This window comes from Suricata suricatta, chromosome 16 (assembly GCF_006229205.1).
Source record: "Suricata suricatta isolate VVHF042 chromosome 16, meerkat_22Aug2017_6uvM2_HiC, whole genome shotgun sequence".
NCBI lineage: Eukaryota > Metazoa > Chordata > Mammalia > Carnivora > Herpestidae > Suricata > Suricata suricatta.
Window position 1 is genome coordinate 7,079,186 of NC_043715.1, and position 17,384 is coordinate 7,096,569.

Sequence of the window (17,384 nt, forward strand, 5' to 3'; positions counted from 1 at the left end):
GGGGAGAGGTGGGAAACGTGGCTGGAAGGCAGCCCACGGCACCACCCGAGGAGGCCCGCGTGATATCCTGACGGGGACGGGAGCCACTGAGGGGGTCAAGCGGAGACACCACGGTCAGATTTATGCTCCTCGTCTTCAGGGCCGTCAGCGGGTGACGGTCCTGATCTGTGGAGGACACGGCGATGACTATAGATAGCTCCGGGCAGGGGTCTTCCTCTCCCGTGGCTGCTGTAATTGAGTGTCACGAACTCAGTGGCTTCAAACAAGTCCGAATAACAACGGGGTGGCTGGTTGGGATGAAGGTGAGAGAATATATTTGAACAATATTTAGAGGGTAATTGACATTAAAGCACAGGATGGTACGACGTGCAAGATTGACGTCACAAACCCCACGAGTGGGAGGAAGTGGGTGGGGTGTAGGGTAAGCACGCCTCCTCTGGGTGGGGCGTTCTGGAAGCCGCTGGGTCTACGGAGGCCGTTCTCTCTCCTCCGTGCGTCTGATGTGCTTGACGTTTTCCGGAGAAGGTAGGGATGGTCCATTTCCTTAGGTTAATTACTTATCAATTACATGTCAGTTTTGGTGTGCCTGGCACTTGACGAGTCCCTAGTGGACGACTGCCACAGATTTGTTTGTTTTTCCAGTGTGATGACACTCCTGTGTCACCTGACAAATAGGCCTAAAGGTTTACTTTGTGCAGAGGCACAGGCTTTTGTGACAGGATTTTGTCTTAGGATAAATGCCCTTTCATCTCGAGAGGATGGGAAATTCATGTCACCTCGTCCAACCCACGAGCAGGGAAAACCCACGACCAGCCAGGGTCTTGTTGGAAGGAAACGGTTTGTTTTCCTTAATCATCCCAATGTCACTTCCAAGTAGAGTGAGCGACAGCGGTCTCCTTCTGACTCCATAAACTGACTGTCACAGGGAAAGATGAGCCTATTTAACTGAGGGAAAGTGCTGAAATAGTTTAATTGTCTTGTCTCCAAAGCAGACGGTTGTTATCAGAGTGGAGGAGGGGGAAGCAAAACCCAATGAAATATTAAATGCAGACAAGAATGTGTGGGTGAGCATGATTCTGTAGTTTAAACCACGTGCTTTCCCCCCCCCCCCCAGATCATTCTTAGTTTTGTTGCAAAGTGTGGTATAAAAATCATGTCAGAAGAATGGTTTGCTGGGTTATTTAAAAGCCTGCATCCACCATTTACAAGGCATGTTGATGACAGTTAAAAATGACATATCTATTATTCATGGGGTCCCCCTCCCCGACATGGAAGAGGCTGCTTGAACTTGGCGGCTGTAAATGAGGAAAGAGGAAAGTAATGGAGTTCGTGATGTAAATCTATGCTTAAACCTGTCTCAGGCTATTTCAGAAGCTCAATATTGCAATTTTCCTATGAGGGATGACCAGCTCCAGGACATCCTCGTCTGGTATAAACACCACTTAATGAAGTTTCCTTGCACCTTCCTGTTGTTTATTGCAGTTTCTTTGCTATGATCCTCATTTTTTGGGTCTGCCTTCTGACTGTGGTGTTTGTGAGGACACTCCCTGGACTCAGATTGCAGCTATGCCAGCTGCTAGCCTTGAAGCCCGAGTCTGGCTGCCCAGCCCCTGTAGGGTCCAGGTTCCCTGTCTTTTTTAAAAGGATATGATGATTTCTAGCGGTCAGGAAGTTTTTGAGAGGGTATAAATGCCTGTGATGAACGTAGCACAATGTTTGCCCTACGTGAATCACTCAATCAATGTTAGGTACCAGAGAGTTTGAGAATAAAGAGATTTACCAGGCCTTAAAAGCAGAGAAAACGAAGCCCATGTGCTGACTATTGCTTGCAGACCCACAGCCACAGCACTGCCACCAGGGAGCTGGGAAGATGTGCAGAAATGCAGGGCCCACCCTGCACCTGCCGAATGAGCAACTGCGCTTTGACAGGACCCCCAGCTAGTTTGTATGCATGGTAAATATGAGGAGTGTGCGACACATGCCTGTGACAGGATATGGTGAGGGAAGGTTTCCCTATGGCCTCGGAGCTGGAAACACAGGTGCTAAGGAGCCTCTGCTTTCCAGAGAGCTGTCAGTAGTTGGGGCTAGACACTCTTATGACCCTGACTCCATCCCAGCTTTCCAAAGGTTTGCAGAACTGGCTTTTCCACTAGTCTAAATTAGCAGAAGCCTGAGGATGGAGGTCAGTGGGGGAGAATTACCAGTCATGAGTTGTTGGCTTGAAGTAGAAGGCTTCAGAAGTTTTTCCTTCTGCTTCCCCCAAAGCCATGTAAGGAAATACCTTCAGGGACATCACTTTTGAAGACCGGGGAAGCCTTAAAGAAGTGGAAAGTGGCATGCCATACCCATTGGATGGTGGCTGAGCCGGGAACCTTCAGGCCCCGCCTGGGGAATATTGACGTGGGTTCCCTGGAATTTGGGAATACATCTGAACACAGGGACTAAGGGACTGATGCTTCTCCCCTAGAGATTTCTGAAGTCAGGATATGCCTGGGAAGAGAGATGAGGAAACTCTCCTATCCCAGGCCCTTGTGACCCTCAGGGAGTGGTTCCTTGACCCCATGTGAAAAAGCATGGATTTAGAGAAGCAGGCATTGTGGTGCTGTCCTTCTTAGATGGGATCAGTAGGGGTATGAGTTTTAGTGTGGCTGAATAGGAATGGAGCTTCCCATCTGTAGGGTCCTCGGTGATGGACAGGGTAAGGGTTAAGTTGTCCACCACCCTAGAAGACCATGGCTCCTCTGGGAGGAGACCACCATACTGGCAAAGACAACTGGTAGCCAATAGAATCCTTAGGCAATGACAGAGTGACTGTGCTGCTTCCTCCCCCCAGGCAGGTGACCATTTTCCACCTAGTTCTCAATTGCAGGCAAGAGATAACTTGAAACCAGCCTTTGGGTTTCCCTCCCTCCAAAGTGCTAGGAAGGGAGGAGTGAAGACGAAAACGGTTTCTGAGAGGTACAAGCCCAGCTGGTGGTGAGGAAAAAGGAGAGACTTCAAAGTGGATACGAGTTTGGGGTTGTGAGGGGGGCTGGACTTCTAATAACTGAAAATGACCACGCAGTTTTGGAATCTACTCCAAAGTGTTCTAAGAGAATAGAGTTAGAAAATCAAAGGACTGTAGTCCAAGGCAATGGCTGGAGAAAGGAATATAATACTTGTGATTTACATCTCTCAGAGTTGTATTACTATAAACTCCAAACTCAGGTTCCTTAGTCTTTCGGGTATTTGATGTCCATAGTTTGGGCCATGTCATCAATCCTAGGCTTTCATTGATTTGCAAGAACTTTCAGTTTTGCCTAGAGAGTATTTGAAGCCCTTACTTGGAGCTGAGACCAGGGAGTGAGCATTTCCCTGCTCACCTCAACCATCCTTTGTCACCCTTGACTTGTTTTTGTGGACACAGTGACACTCTGCTGTGTTGTTTACTTATAAACACTGAGGCCAAAAAGAAAACCAAGTGCTAATGCAGGTAACGGCAGGGAAATAAAAGTGGAGATGTCAAAGAACGGAATGATTCAGAGACAGCAGAAATTTGGGAGAATGTGGGTGAAGGAAGTCTGTTTCAATGTGGCTTAAACCTGTGATAAGAATGTGTTGACTAAAAGTTTGATGTTAAGAGGAAGATTTAACAGGTTAGTGCTCCTTCATCTTAGGCATGAGTAGACCTTCCATGCACTGGACTCAGGCTTCAGTGGTGTGATCATTTCTTCAAATATCTAAAAGACTCTCAGTGTGTAAAGGGGTTGGCATTATCTCAGGATATAGACTCAAAACCAATGGAAGAAAAAGTTGGGGCTTTGGAAGTTCTGTGGAACAGTAAGAGCTGCCTCATAAGAGTGGGCTTTCTGTCACAAGTCATGAAATTTCAGTGTGTTTAGAGCCCTAAGAGATCTACATTATGATCTAGATCTGCTTATCCAGTGTTCCTGATGCTACCTCTGCATGTGAGAAGTCCCAGGGACTGCCAGAAGCGTTGAGATGTAAGGGTGGATCCTTCTGGAGCATGAAGTGTGAAATTAATATGTAATGGACCAGAACAGAAATGTGTAAAGTAGCCTTAATCACAATGAAAATAATAGCTAACATTATTGAGTGTATATTCTGTGACAGGCACTTTGGTAAGAGCCTCTTACTCAGCCTTCCATCCATCCATCCATCCATCCATCCATCCATCCATCCATCCACCCATCCATCCATCTGTTCATCCCTCCACCTACCCACCTACTATCCATCCCTTCATCATCTGTCATGTATTCATCAGTTTTTAAATCTCCAAGAGGACCCTGTGAGGTTTGAATTACAATGTCAATTTTACAGATAGGGAGTGGCTCCCAAGCCCACATTAATATCTGAAGATAAGACAAGTCTCTAGAACTGGGGGCTGGTCCCCTCTCAGCGTAGAAAAGGAGAGACAAAGAAGCAGAGTCTCAGAGGTCAAGGATGGCCCAGGCATTATTCACAAGGGAAGGAATCTTGTCTGCATGTCCTGGAGCTTTACCAGATCCGGGCCATTCTAGCTAGCCCTGTGATAGGAGAGATCCTCTACTTCAGAAACCCCTCTTTACTATTGCTTAAGTGGCCATCAGTTTGGGCCTGTAAATCCATCTTGTTTGTATCTTAACTGAAACTACATTAAGAAAATATAAACTATAATGTGTGCACAGGTGAAACCATGAATGTATGTGTATGTATGTGAAATATAATATGATTATATATTTATCTGATAATACAGAATTCACATACATACAAATTAAGTACACTGTTATAACCACTGTTTTAGCTCACCAGCAACACTGAAGGATTGGGAAGGCAAAACTTTCTCCCCATCCCGGGAACCAATTTTTGTTGAGTTCCTGCTATGTGTCAGTTTCCTCCCGTATGTAACAGAGCTGAAATTTGAACTCAACTCTGGCCACTTTCAAAGTTGGGGCTCCTCCAGGGAGAGGTATTTCCTTGTCTTTTTTGGAAATACCCAGCAATTGAGAAATGTTATCTCTACCTTAGTCAGGTAGACGCTCTTCAGCCACAACCAGGAGCAGCAGCTGGGACTAGCCGGGGATGGCGGTGGGGAGCCTGGTCTGGTAACTGAGGGGCGCCACTCAGCCGGCCTCGCCCCTCCCATGACTGTGAGCTAGCTACGGAGTAGCATGAGTTGAAAGGTCTGCCGTCCAGAGGTGGGTTCAAATCCAGAGATAAATCTCAGCTGCAGATGTGCAACTCCACCTCATTCAGTGGAGGCTCTGAACCAGCAGCATTTGGAGCACTGGCCCCTGAGGGTAGCTTGAGTCCATTTTCTCCCCAAGCTGGATTTCCAGGATCGGATGAACCGAAGGTGGAGCTGAGCCATGCTGCATCTTGGGTGGAGAGCATTGGCTTCATGTCTTGACTTTGAGCAAGAGTAGAATCCCAGAGGTAAGAAGAGATTCTTCCAGGAAGTGCTGTCAAGCGTATCTTCTTGTTTTTTGTTTTTTGGGTTTTTTTTTTGGCTTTTTTGTTTGTTTGTTTTGTTTTTGTGAAGGGCAACTCCTTTTGTTAAGAACCAAGAACCATGTCTTCGAAGTAGATGGTTGGGACATCGTTGTTTCTGTGGGAGCAGGTTCACCTGCCAGAATAGGTTTGTCTTCACTTGAACATCCTTCCTACCCTAAAATGTGCCACAAAGTGGGGAACAGTGGTTCCCAAGGGAATGGGAGAACCACACGTCAGCTCCCCCCACCCCTGCCCCAGGGAATGGCAGTAGGATTGATGATTCCTCTAAATTCATCCTGCATATATTGAAAGTTGAGCTGCCGAGGAAGATGGAGGATATGTTTTGCCATCCCAAGCATGCTTCTTGCTTAGGGTGGGAATTCCCTTCCTCTTCGTGCATGAGGGCTTCATCCATCACTGCCCTTCCTTGTCCAGCTTCATTAACCTGAGCTTGTGTTCCATCTTGTGGCAGCTTAATAACCTTTATTTGTGGAATCCCTCAAAGAAAGCCTTGGTTATAAATCCCACGTCACAGAAATGAAGGCATAAATGCCAATCTGTGTCACCGCATAATATTTATTATTTTAATTAAAGAAAATGGATAGTGACATTTATTAGGTCACAAGTTACTTTTTAATGGCAATGAATGACAAAAAAATTACTGATTTTATGAGCAAATCTTGGAACATTCCTCAATGATTATTCTGTTACACACTCAACGGGGGTGGTGCTAACAAAGCAGTGGGCACATTTTTGGAAGGCAGTGCTCATTATTTATTGGTGAGACACACTGTCTGTAACAGAAAGCGTCAGCTTCGCAAGAGGGAGAGTCAGAACTGGCTGGTGAATTCAGAGTTGCTTTTCTTCCCCAGCTGTCTTTAGGATAGAGTTTGGTTTTGTGAGATAATAAAAATATGTCTGTATGTGTGTGTCAGTTACTTCCAAAGCACAATAAACATGCTGGCAGGAGCAAGGGATTTGTGTTAGAATGTTGGTCTATCTCTGAGCCATTTCCACTGAGGCACCCTTTCCGATGGGGAAATCAGTAAGAAAGAGTCCCCCAAGGCCGGGGACCCACAGGGGGTTTAAACATGCATTATTTCATTTAATTTTCATGCTATGGCGATGAGCATATTTTATATATCCATCTGTTTACTTATTCATTTAGTCAACATACATTATTGGGATTAGTTGTTTTGGGGGATAGTTTATGGACAAGAAAGCAAACATTGTTATGTAACTTGTGCATGGTCGGCAGCCTGTAAATGGCAGTGCTGGCATAGGAACCCTCCATTTGTGACTTCAGAACCTGTGATCTTATCAAGACTCCACTGTGCCCTCTAACAACAGTGACATCTAATGATGGTGACTTTGACCACCGCTGTGGAGAAGTTAAGGAGACCTGTGGCTCTGAGGAGCTCACTGCTGTTAAAATGAATTTTTGTTTGCCTGTTCCCCAGAGCTTTGACTCCTTTATCTTTTGTGTGGCTTCTTTCCTGGGTGCACAGCCCAAAGAACAGAGCTGAAAATTTCAGGCAGATTCGTTTCTTTCACGAAAATTGTTAGTTTACAATCATAACTGGTTGTAGTCTTTATTTTAATGTGTATTTTATTTGGAACCTATTGATGGGAAAATATTAGAATACAAGGGCTCTATTGTTTTTACTTCAGTAAACTAGCAATTGTCTTATTCCTTTAGTCCAATGATACGGAGGATAGTTTTGCTCTAAAGACAGATACAGTCTACAATCCACATTGATAAGGTAGGCTTAAAGATAAAGCCACACAAAGTAAGAGAGAAAAATAAATATTTATTGAATGCATACTTTGTGTTAGCCATTAAACTATATACTTTACATGCATTATAGCCTGTAAGCTTTTAAGATATGAATTACTGTTTTCTTTTTTAAAAATTTTTTAAATGTTTTATTTATTTTTGATATAGAGAGAGACAGAGCATGAGAAGGGGAGGAGCAGAGAGAGAAGGAGACACAGAACCAGAAACAGGCTCCAGGCTCTGAGCTGTCAGCACAGAGCCTGATGCAGGGCTCGAACCCACAAACATGAGATCTGACCTGAGCCGAAGTCAGAGGCTTAACCAACTGAGCCACCCAGGCGCCCCTGAATTACTGTTTTCTAAGTGGGGAAGTTGAGGCTCAAACTCTTTCCACTAGGCAACCAACAGCTCTTAGATCAATTGCACACAGTTGGTGTGTATTCCCATGAAGCTTTTGACGTTGGGGCACTCACTGACTGGGATTTGTAAAAAACTGGGGGAGGTAACTGCTGTCCCTCAACATAGATCTGAAGTGAATATAGTTCAATGGGTTTTGACAAATGCATGCACCTGTGTAGCTGAAGTCCCAGCCAAGACAGAAAACATTAACATCACTGCGGCGAGTTCCCTGTGCCCTTTCCAGCCAATCTCACCATCTACAGGCGTCTACTGTCTTGATTTCTTCATCAAAGATTCGTTTCTTCTTGTTCCTGGACTTCTTATTAATGGAATTTGACGGTAAACACTCTTGAATATATGGCTTCTTTCATTCAGTGGTTTTTAGATTCTTCCAGGCTGGGATGTGTGTCAATAGTTCATTCCTTTTTTTTTTTTTTTTTTAATTGCCGAGAGCATCACACTGCATGGAATATGCCATCACTTATTTATTAACTCACCTAATGAATATCTGCATTTTCTCCAGTGATGGGCAGTTCTGGATAAAGCTGCTCTGAGCATTGTTTTGTTGCTGTGAGCATCTTTGTGGAGGTGTTTGTTTTCTCGTCTCTTGGGTAGACAGCTAGGATTGGGATTTCTTGGTCATAGGGTAGAGGTGTGTTTAATGTAAGACACTGTGAAAGTGTTTACCCAAGTGACTGTGCCATTTTGTGTTCTCGCCAGCAGCGTGTGAGTTGCAGTTGCTTTCTACTCGCCCAAATCTGCAGCTGTGAAGCTTTTTAATCGGAGCCATTCTAGAAGTTGTGTTTGTTTTAATTTGTATTTCCTTTTTGTGTTAATTTGTATTTCCCTAATGATTAATGCAGTGGGTGCTTTTCCTATGCGCTTATTGGGCATTCAAATATTTTCCTTTATAAAGTGTCTACTCAGGTCTTTTGCCAGCCTTCTATTTTCTAAAATTGGACTATTTACATGTATTTTATTTATTTGTAGGAGTTCTTTATATATTCTGGATTTAAGTCTGCTGTCAGATAAATATTTTGCAAATGTATTCTTTCAGTCTGTGGCTTATCTGTACATTTGCTTCTTTTTTTCCCCTGTACTATTGGAGTGTGATTGATATATAAAATGTTGCCTACATTTTTAGTGAATTTTCATTTTCTTTAAATATAACTTATTCTTTTTCCTTTAGTAACTATTATTTTCATTGTTCAACCTACTCCAAGGCTACAAAGATATTTCCCTATGTCGTCTCCTAGTGGTTTTGCTGTTTGGTTTTTGGAGTTAGGTCTGTGAGTCATCTTGAACTGATTTCATATTTGGATTTGAGTAAAGGTTGAGGTTCATTTTTTTACCATATGGACATTTGATTGTTTTAGCACCATTTGTTGTCCTTTCTCTATTGAATTGTTATAATATATAATTGAATAACTATAAAAAAATTCTACCATATATGTCTATTTCTGGACTGGATTCTGTTCCATTGATCTGTATGTGCACTCTATACCATGACTGCATGGATGTGTGCCCTTCGCATTTCTATGTAAATTTCAGAATTAGATTACAAGTTTCCAAACACCACCACCACCACCACCACCACCTGCTGGGATCTTGATGGGTACTGTGTTAGATCTACAGGTTAGTTTGGAAGAGAATTGATACCTCTATAGTACTAAATCTTCAAATCCATGAACATGATCTATCTCTCCATTTATTAGGGAGTTCCTCACTTTCTCTCAGCACTGCTATGGTTTTCAGAGATGGGAGACGTTGTGAGTTTTAATGTTGTCTATTTCATCTATGTTGTAAATTTACCTGTATTTTTGATGCTGTTGTACTTAGTATAATTTAAGGATTTCATTTTGTAATCTTCATTCCTACAACATTGGGATAGTTTTTGTATATTCGCTTACTAGTTCTAAAACTTGCTTCATAGTTTACTTAATATTTTCTGTATACACCATTATGGCAATCTGCAAATAAAAATAATTTTACTTCTTTCTTTAAAATCTGTGTATCTTTCATTATTCCTGAATTATTGCTCTGGCTAGGGTTTCCTGCTAAATAGAAGTAATGAGAGCAGAAATACTTGTCTATTCCTTATCTTGGGGGAAAATTTTACTCTTCACTATTATATATGATGTTATTTGTAAGGTTTTTTTTTAATAGATAATTTTTATCAAGTTGAGGGATTTCTCTTTGTTTCTAGTTATTGAGAGGTTTTTCTTCTTTTTTTAAATCATGAATGAGGGTTGGACTTTGTCATATTCTTTTTTGAATCCATTGTGATAACTAGCCATAGCATATTTTGTTATACTGCTGATAATGATCAGTTACATTCATGGGCTTTCTGATGTTAAATCAGTCTTACATATTGTGTCATAATGTATTATCACTTAATAAATTGCTGGATTTGCTTTGTAAATATTTTGACTGAGATTTTTATATCTCGTTCAGTGAGGTAGGTTGGGATGAAATTTTCTTTCTTTCCTTTTTGCCTTTTCCTTTTTTTTTTTTTTTGTATCAGCATTATATTGACCTCGTAAAATGAGTTGGGAAATATCTCCCCTGCTCTATCTCCTGAAAGAGTTTGTGTAAGACTGATTCATTACTGAATCCATGAAGGCCTGGAATTTTATTTGTGGAGACATTTTCAATTATGAATTCATTTTTTTTCAATAATTATAACACTATTCAGGCTTTCTGTTACTTTTTGTGAAGCTCTGGTAATTTGTGTCTTTCAAGGAATTTGTCCATTTCATCTCTGTTGTTTAACATATTACATATGTTTGTTCATAATCGCCTCTTACTAACATTTTAATGCCTGTAGTTATATCCTCATTTTCATTATTGATGTTGGTAATTTATAATTTTCTTTCTTGTTTCTTGATCAGATTTGCTAGTAATGCTTGATTTTATGGAACTTTTTACAAGACTCAGCATTTGGGTTGTTGTTTTTCATTATGGATTTTTATTTCACTGATTTCCTATCTTCATTATTTCCTCCTTTTAGTTCCTGTTTTAAATTTGCTCTCCTTTTCTACTGTCTTTCTAGCAATGAATCATTGATTTTAGACTATTTTATTTTCTCATATAAACTTCTAAAGTTATAAATTTCCCTCTGAACACTGCTTTGGGTGCAACATACACATTTTGACACATTGTATTTTTCATTATCATTTAGGTACAAATATTTTCTCATTTTCTTAATATTTTTTACCTTTGAATATGGGTTAGCATATTATATATTTTAAAAATATTTGGGTATTTTATAGACATTTTCTTATTTAATTTTTTATTTTATTGTCTTACATTATCTTCTATCAGTGTTTTATAAGCTCATAATATCTTAACACATCATCATTTAACCCCTTACAACTAATTGATTAGTAAATAATGCTGCACTAAACATCTTTGTGTGTGTATGTGTGCGTTCTTGTCTTCCTTGTTTGCTTAAGACATATTTTCAGGAGTGAAATTACAGACTTGTAGGGTATGCAGTGTTTCAAGAAGTCTTTCTTTTAATTTTTGCAAAGACTTCTTTCATGTATTTGCTTCTTTTGCCTCATCTTACTGATCTGTATTCAATTTCCTTTTGAAGTCATAGAATCAACTATGAGCAACTGTACTCTTAGTTCCCTGGAGTTTTCCTACAGAGATTACCTCTGCTTGGAATATAATGCCCCTAGGGCCCTACTGCATTTGTAAAATCTGGCTTTTCTGAGGAGCATCCTGTTACATAAACCTCCCAGATTCCACAAGAGGTAAAGAGCCTTTCCCATTTCCCTTCTCCAAATATATTTCATTTTCAAACTTTAGGGCTGTAGGAATAATCGCCACTCAAAAATTCTGGCCATATCCTAGTGTCTTTCTCTTCCTCCTCCCCTTCCTTCTCCTCCTTTTTTTCTCCCCCTTCTCTCTCTTCTCCCCTTCTTCCCCTTTCCTCCCCTTTCTCCCCCTTCTCTTCTCCTTCTCCTCCTTTTTTTTTTTTTTTTTTTTTTAAAGGAAGCATTTGTCTTTGTAAAATTTCTGATTCCCATAAAGGAGCCATAGAGATAATTTTTTTGGCACACTGGATTCCTTCATATCTATCTCGAATTTTGGAGCAATCAAGAAGCTCACAACAGGCTCACAGGCCATATAATATTTCATTTCTCTTTGAGCATCTTTCCTAAAAGGATAAAACCACCAAGGGTCCTGAAATCTAGTTTAGTATCTGCTTCTTCACAGCTTAGTGAAATTGCTAGATCTCTGAGAACACATAGCCTTCTCCAAGTTCTAATCTGTTTCTGATAATACATTCGTAATAAACACATCAATTCACTCCTCTTCTAGGGCTAATAATTAGTCTGTGGTGAAGGTATAATTGTATTGGCATTTATAATAATGACAAACAAGTCTCTAAAATGTATTCCTAGTTTACATGGGCTTCTTCAGCTTACGGGTGTAAACAGGGCTCACGAGCCATAATAACCCATATGTAGTAATAACCTCCCAATTCAGGTGAGCCCGTAGCTTTTGAGTACATGTGACTCTCAGGTACTAGTTTGTCTTGTTGAGTCTCACTGCTGTTTCTGCTGGGTACGGCTGAACCCGCTTCACTGAGAGCAACCCAGTCAGAGTAAGGAGAATGAAATGTTTCCTCTCATGGGAGGAGGTAGCAAATACTGCCATGTTTAATTTTCCATAAAATGTGAAAAACAGAAAAGCTATAGTATGAGCCCGGGATTAGTCAGGAAAATGGAGCCACCACATGTATAAGGGGAGAAATGAATGTGGGAGAAGTCCGGGTTTGATGGTTTGGAAGCTAGAAGATCAGGGACATATTCACCAGTGACCCAGGCTTGACACAGTGGGGCAGATGGGGCAGTCAGAGCCCCTGGGGACAGGGAGGAGCCACCGCATCTCACAGCATCCTCTGAGGTGGAGCTCAGACAGGTCAGAGAAGCTGCCGCATCTGGCTGCCAGAGCGTTCCTAAAGGAATGTCTTCCACTTCTTTGCCACCTTCCAAATGTCATGTGAGTTCCTGCAATTGGCAGATTCTAACCTAAATCCGTATGGGGAAGATCTAGAAATGGATTTCCCAGCCTTATAAGGGAATGATGGCAGGGTCAGCCTGACAACAGTTGTTCTAGCCCCAGAACCCTCTTCCTTTCCACCCTCATAACATCTGATACGTGCTTGGCCCCACGCAGGAGTTCTGTAAGTACTGTGCTTGTCCCCATTTCCCCACACCAATGCTCTTTGGAGACCTTGCACTATGCTGTGATAGGAAACCAGGAAATCAGCCACAACCCAACGCACCCAAAACAGACAGAGTCTGTGTGTGGTCTGACGTGCTGCAAAGGAGTTTCCACCATACATGTGGTCCCTTCAAGTGCTATAATCATGTTGCCTCTCTTTCCAGGAGAAGAGATTCAGTTGGCTTAACATGTGTCCTTTTAAAATGCAGATACCCTCAAAACTGAGATATAGTCCATGACTTTAGTGCAAATTATCTCATTGTCATTGCTTGGGGACATAAAAGGACCCTTGTGAGAAGAATTGGTGTTAGCAAGGATATGATGAATCTAAAGAATGGCTCACTGGGCATTTTGTCAAAAAGTCACTATTTAGGTTAAAGGTCCTCAAACAGGAAGAAGCATCAGATAATAGGAGCGTCAGATTTGAGGTTCATGGGCAGCTGAAGGATTGTATACAGGTGCCTGGAACCTAGAGGTAAAGGAGAGAAAGCTCCAGGAAGAGAGGAGGAAAGAAAGTGAATTTATCATTGATGAGTGACATTTTTCTTGAAAATTTGTCCCAGGTTATTCATTCATGTTTAAAAAGAGTATACAGGGACTCCTGGGCGGCTCTATCAGTTAAACGCTGACTTTGGCTCAGGTCGTGATGACTTTGGCTCAGGTCGTGATCTCACAGTTCGTGAGTTGGAGCCCTGTATCGGGCTCTGTGCTAACAGCTTGGAGCCTGGAACCTGCTTCAGATTCTGTGTCTCCCTCTCTCTCCCTGCCTCTCCCCTGCTCATGCTCTGTCTGTCTCTCAAAATAAAGAAATGTTAAAAAAATTAAAAAAAAGGAGTCTACAAACTTAGAATAATGAATGTCAAAGTCTTAGATCTGGTATCTTGAACTAAACTAAGGAGGTAGACAAACTGCTGGGAGATTACAGAATTTAGGTAGTGGGAATCCCCTGTAGGGGTTGGATGATTCAGATGCTGTCTGGTTAGGAAAACCATCTACCACCCAAGCCCTGGCCAGTAGCATAACTCAATCCCAAGCCCCATTGAGGGGGGTGGGTGAGTGGCAGACATGTTTCCTACATCTTTCTCTTTTGAAATGACCCAAAAAGCTTGGAGTGGACTTACAGAGCTGAACTGCAGCTAGATAGTTATGATCCCTACAGAGCCTGGGGCAGCTGGTCCTGTGAAGAACAGCTATCAGGGGACCTTTTTCCTTCAAAGGTGTCACCAGTTAGCCTCACCTAGTTTGTCTGTCAGTTGCTTCGATCAGAACCTTTCATTGTTAGTTGATTTAACATTTCAAGTCTTATTCTGTATGTACATTCAAAATCTCTTTTACTTACTTGGACTTATCTAAACAACTAATGCCATATTCTTTTAGCACATAAGGAACCTTGATACTTATCACAAAGAGCAAGAAGAGAGGAATTTTGTGTGCCATTTCTTTCTGCTCCCAGGATTGGTGTCATCTCTACTTGTTGACTTTCTGTCTCCTGGCATGGTTTAGATTGGAGACATCATCATCATCAAAATGATCTTAATAATTGTTATCCCCCAATAATGGTTGGTAGCTATTGAGGACTTACTTTGTACCCAGGGGCCTGCTAAGTGCTTAATATGTAATATCAAATTTAATTCTTGAAAGAACCCTAGGGGTTTGCAGCTATTGTTATGGGTAAAGTTTGCCCAGGGTCACACCTTAGAGGTAAATCCTTGGTTGGAATTTAGTGGGGAAGAATGATTAGGCCTTCCTCTACTCCTGGCATGTTGTGTGACATCTAAAGTTGCTAAACTCAGAAATTAAATGACCCCAACAACCACGGGAAAGAGAGAAGTCAACAATTTCCTTGTATTTCTATTGCTTTTGAATCAATCTATAGGTACTAACCTTGTTCTTTTGACTCATTTCATTTTCTGATCCTTAAAAATAAGCAAAATCACTCTTTGTTATTAGTCTTTATACAATATTCCTTTGATTTTACTCTGACTTTATTTTCAACAACGATATACTTCTGTACATGTATGCTTCTAAGGGTGACACTCTAAATCATTTATTAAATCCTACTTCACCTTCACACCCAACTCTAAGATCTTCAGTAGAAACTTGGTTTTCAGGGGCTTGGAAAACAGTGTGGGCTAGATTAGAGACATGTTTGACAGATCTGCAACTCCTTTACTGATGGGATTTTAGACTTAAAGCGCAGGTTGGGGACGAAGAGAGGTAAGGTGAAGGAAGGACAGAGCCACCAAAGAAAGTTTTATTAAACAGCCTTGAGACAAAGAGAAGGAGAAGCCAAAGAGAAATACTCTGATTTTCACTGGAGCCCCTATGTCTGGAAATGCGGAGAGGCTCAGACTTAGGTTGAAGGTAGTGATGGAGCCTGGAATACTAGGAAGAGAGGGGGCTAAGGTTATATGGTTCATTTGTGTCTTGAGGAATGTGTTCTGGGGAAGATGAAGAGAGGCTGGACAGGTTAACAAATTTCCCACTTAAGACATTCATAGCACCTCATTGGGACCAGGGTTGGGAGACTGGAACAGGAGAACGCGTTCTTTTGTCTCTCTCTCAGCTCAAGTCCCTTCTCCATACCAGAAAACCAGCTTGCTGTCCTTGGGCACATCCTGCTCTGTGTTTGCAGCTAAAAAACTAAAAAAAGTGCAGGGCCAGCTAGTCCAGCAGGTTCAGAGAAAGCTTGTCTTATTGAGATACAGTGTTGAAGATTCCAACCATTAACATGTTCACATTTGCATACATTGTGGACCACTTTTTCCTAGTGATTTTCTCCTTTTTAGTGGCTTGGTTTCAAATTGCCTTCTTATAGGGAATAGTTTGTGGCCTGATCAGTCACACTATGCTATGGACTGAACGTGTCACTCTCAAAATGCATGTGTTGGAGCCCTAACCTCTAATGTGATGGTACTTGGAGATGGCATTGGAGTCCTCATAATGGGATGAGTGCCCTGATAAAAAGGGACAGAAGAGAGCTTACTTCCTCTTTCTCTCTGTCTCGGCCATGTGAGGACACAATGAGAAGACAGGCATCTGCAAACTACAAAGTAGACCCTCTCCAGGATACACCTAGGCTGGCATCTTGATCTTAAACTTCCCCACCTCCAGAACTATGAAAAATAAATGTCTGTTATCTAAGCCACCCCATTAGAGGTAATTCATCATGGCAACTTGAACTAAGACACATCATTATGACTGACAGTTTTAAAATCTTTGCAGGAAGAAAAAAGTCTTTTAAATTAATCAAGAGTCATTTGAGAAGAGCATATTATCATGGAAATAGTACAGGCTTTGCGGTCACAGAGTTGGGATTGTATGCCACTTCTCACATAGGAATTAGGTGACTTCAGACAAGTAACCTAATTTCTTTGAATATCAGTTTCCTAATCAGAAACTATGGGGATATTGCTTCTAAAAGATTCAGAACTATATAATATATAAACTTCTTACATACTTGGTATATGATAAGTCCTCAGTAAGAAGTAGCTATTCTTCATGCCCATGAGAATGACCAGCATATTTTGCTTGACAGCACCAAGTGCTGGGGAGGGTGTGGAGCAACCGGAATGCTCACTCACCACTGGCGAGAGCATGTGTCAGCACGGCCACTTTGGAACACTGTTTGGTGCTGTCTAATAAACTGAACATCTGTAGACATTGTGGCCAGTGATTCCAGCCCCGGTACACACCCCTGGAAATGCAGACATATGTGGCCCAAAGGATATGTACAGGAATGATCCAGAAACACTATTCGCATTTGTCAGAATTCCCAAACAAACACAAATGTCTGTCGATAGTAGATCCAGTCATGAAAAAATGAGCTATTACTGTGTGCAGCAATTTGGATGAACCTCACAAGCATAACATCAAGTGATTGAAGTCAGATGTAAAGGAGTGCATATGGTGTGATTCCATTTATGTAGAGTTCAAAGGCAAGCAAACAGAGTCTATGTGGTACAAGTGAGGAGGGTGATTACCTTTGAGGAAGAAGTGGCCAATGACTAGGGAATAACAAGATATCTCAGGGGCTGGTCACATTCTCTATGTTCTTTTTACAATTTAAAAAAAAATATCAGCTCTGATCATCCAACAGGCCCTTACCTATTTGGCCCTTACCACATTTTAAAATAATGTTTATTATTTAGTTTTGAGAGAGACAGAGCATGAGTTGGGGAGGGTTAGATGGAGAAGGAGACACAGAATCTGAATCAGGCTCCAGGCTTTGAGCTGTCAGCATAGAGTCCAACGTGGGGCTGAACTCACAAAGCACGAGATCATGACCTGAACTGAGGTCAGACACTTAACCAACGGAACCACCCAGGCATCCTGCATTCTCTATGTTCTTAATCATTTCTTGATCTAGTTACAAGAGCATAGGCACTTTGTAAAAATGCCTTGAGCTACATTTGTGATTTGTATACTTTTCTGTGTATTTCTTACGGTTAATAAAAATTTCATTTCTCTTTATTGTTATTAGCTGTCTCTAGAG

The 17,384-nt window shown here is 41.5% G+C and overlaps 1 long non-coding RNA gene across 1 annotated transcript in view; it reads left to right on the top strand.

The window, feature by feature from the left end:
- Positions 1–421: 421 nt before the first annotated feature.
- Positions 422–17,384, top strand: part of LOC115280647 — a 229,487-nt gene continuing 212,524 nt past the window's right edge. The window contains exon 1 of the long non-coding RNA XR_003903879.1: positions 422–525. This is a non-coding gene — a long non-coding RNA (uncharacterized LOC115280647). The remainder of the gene's footprint in view (positions 526–17,384) is intronic.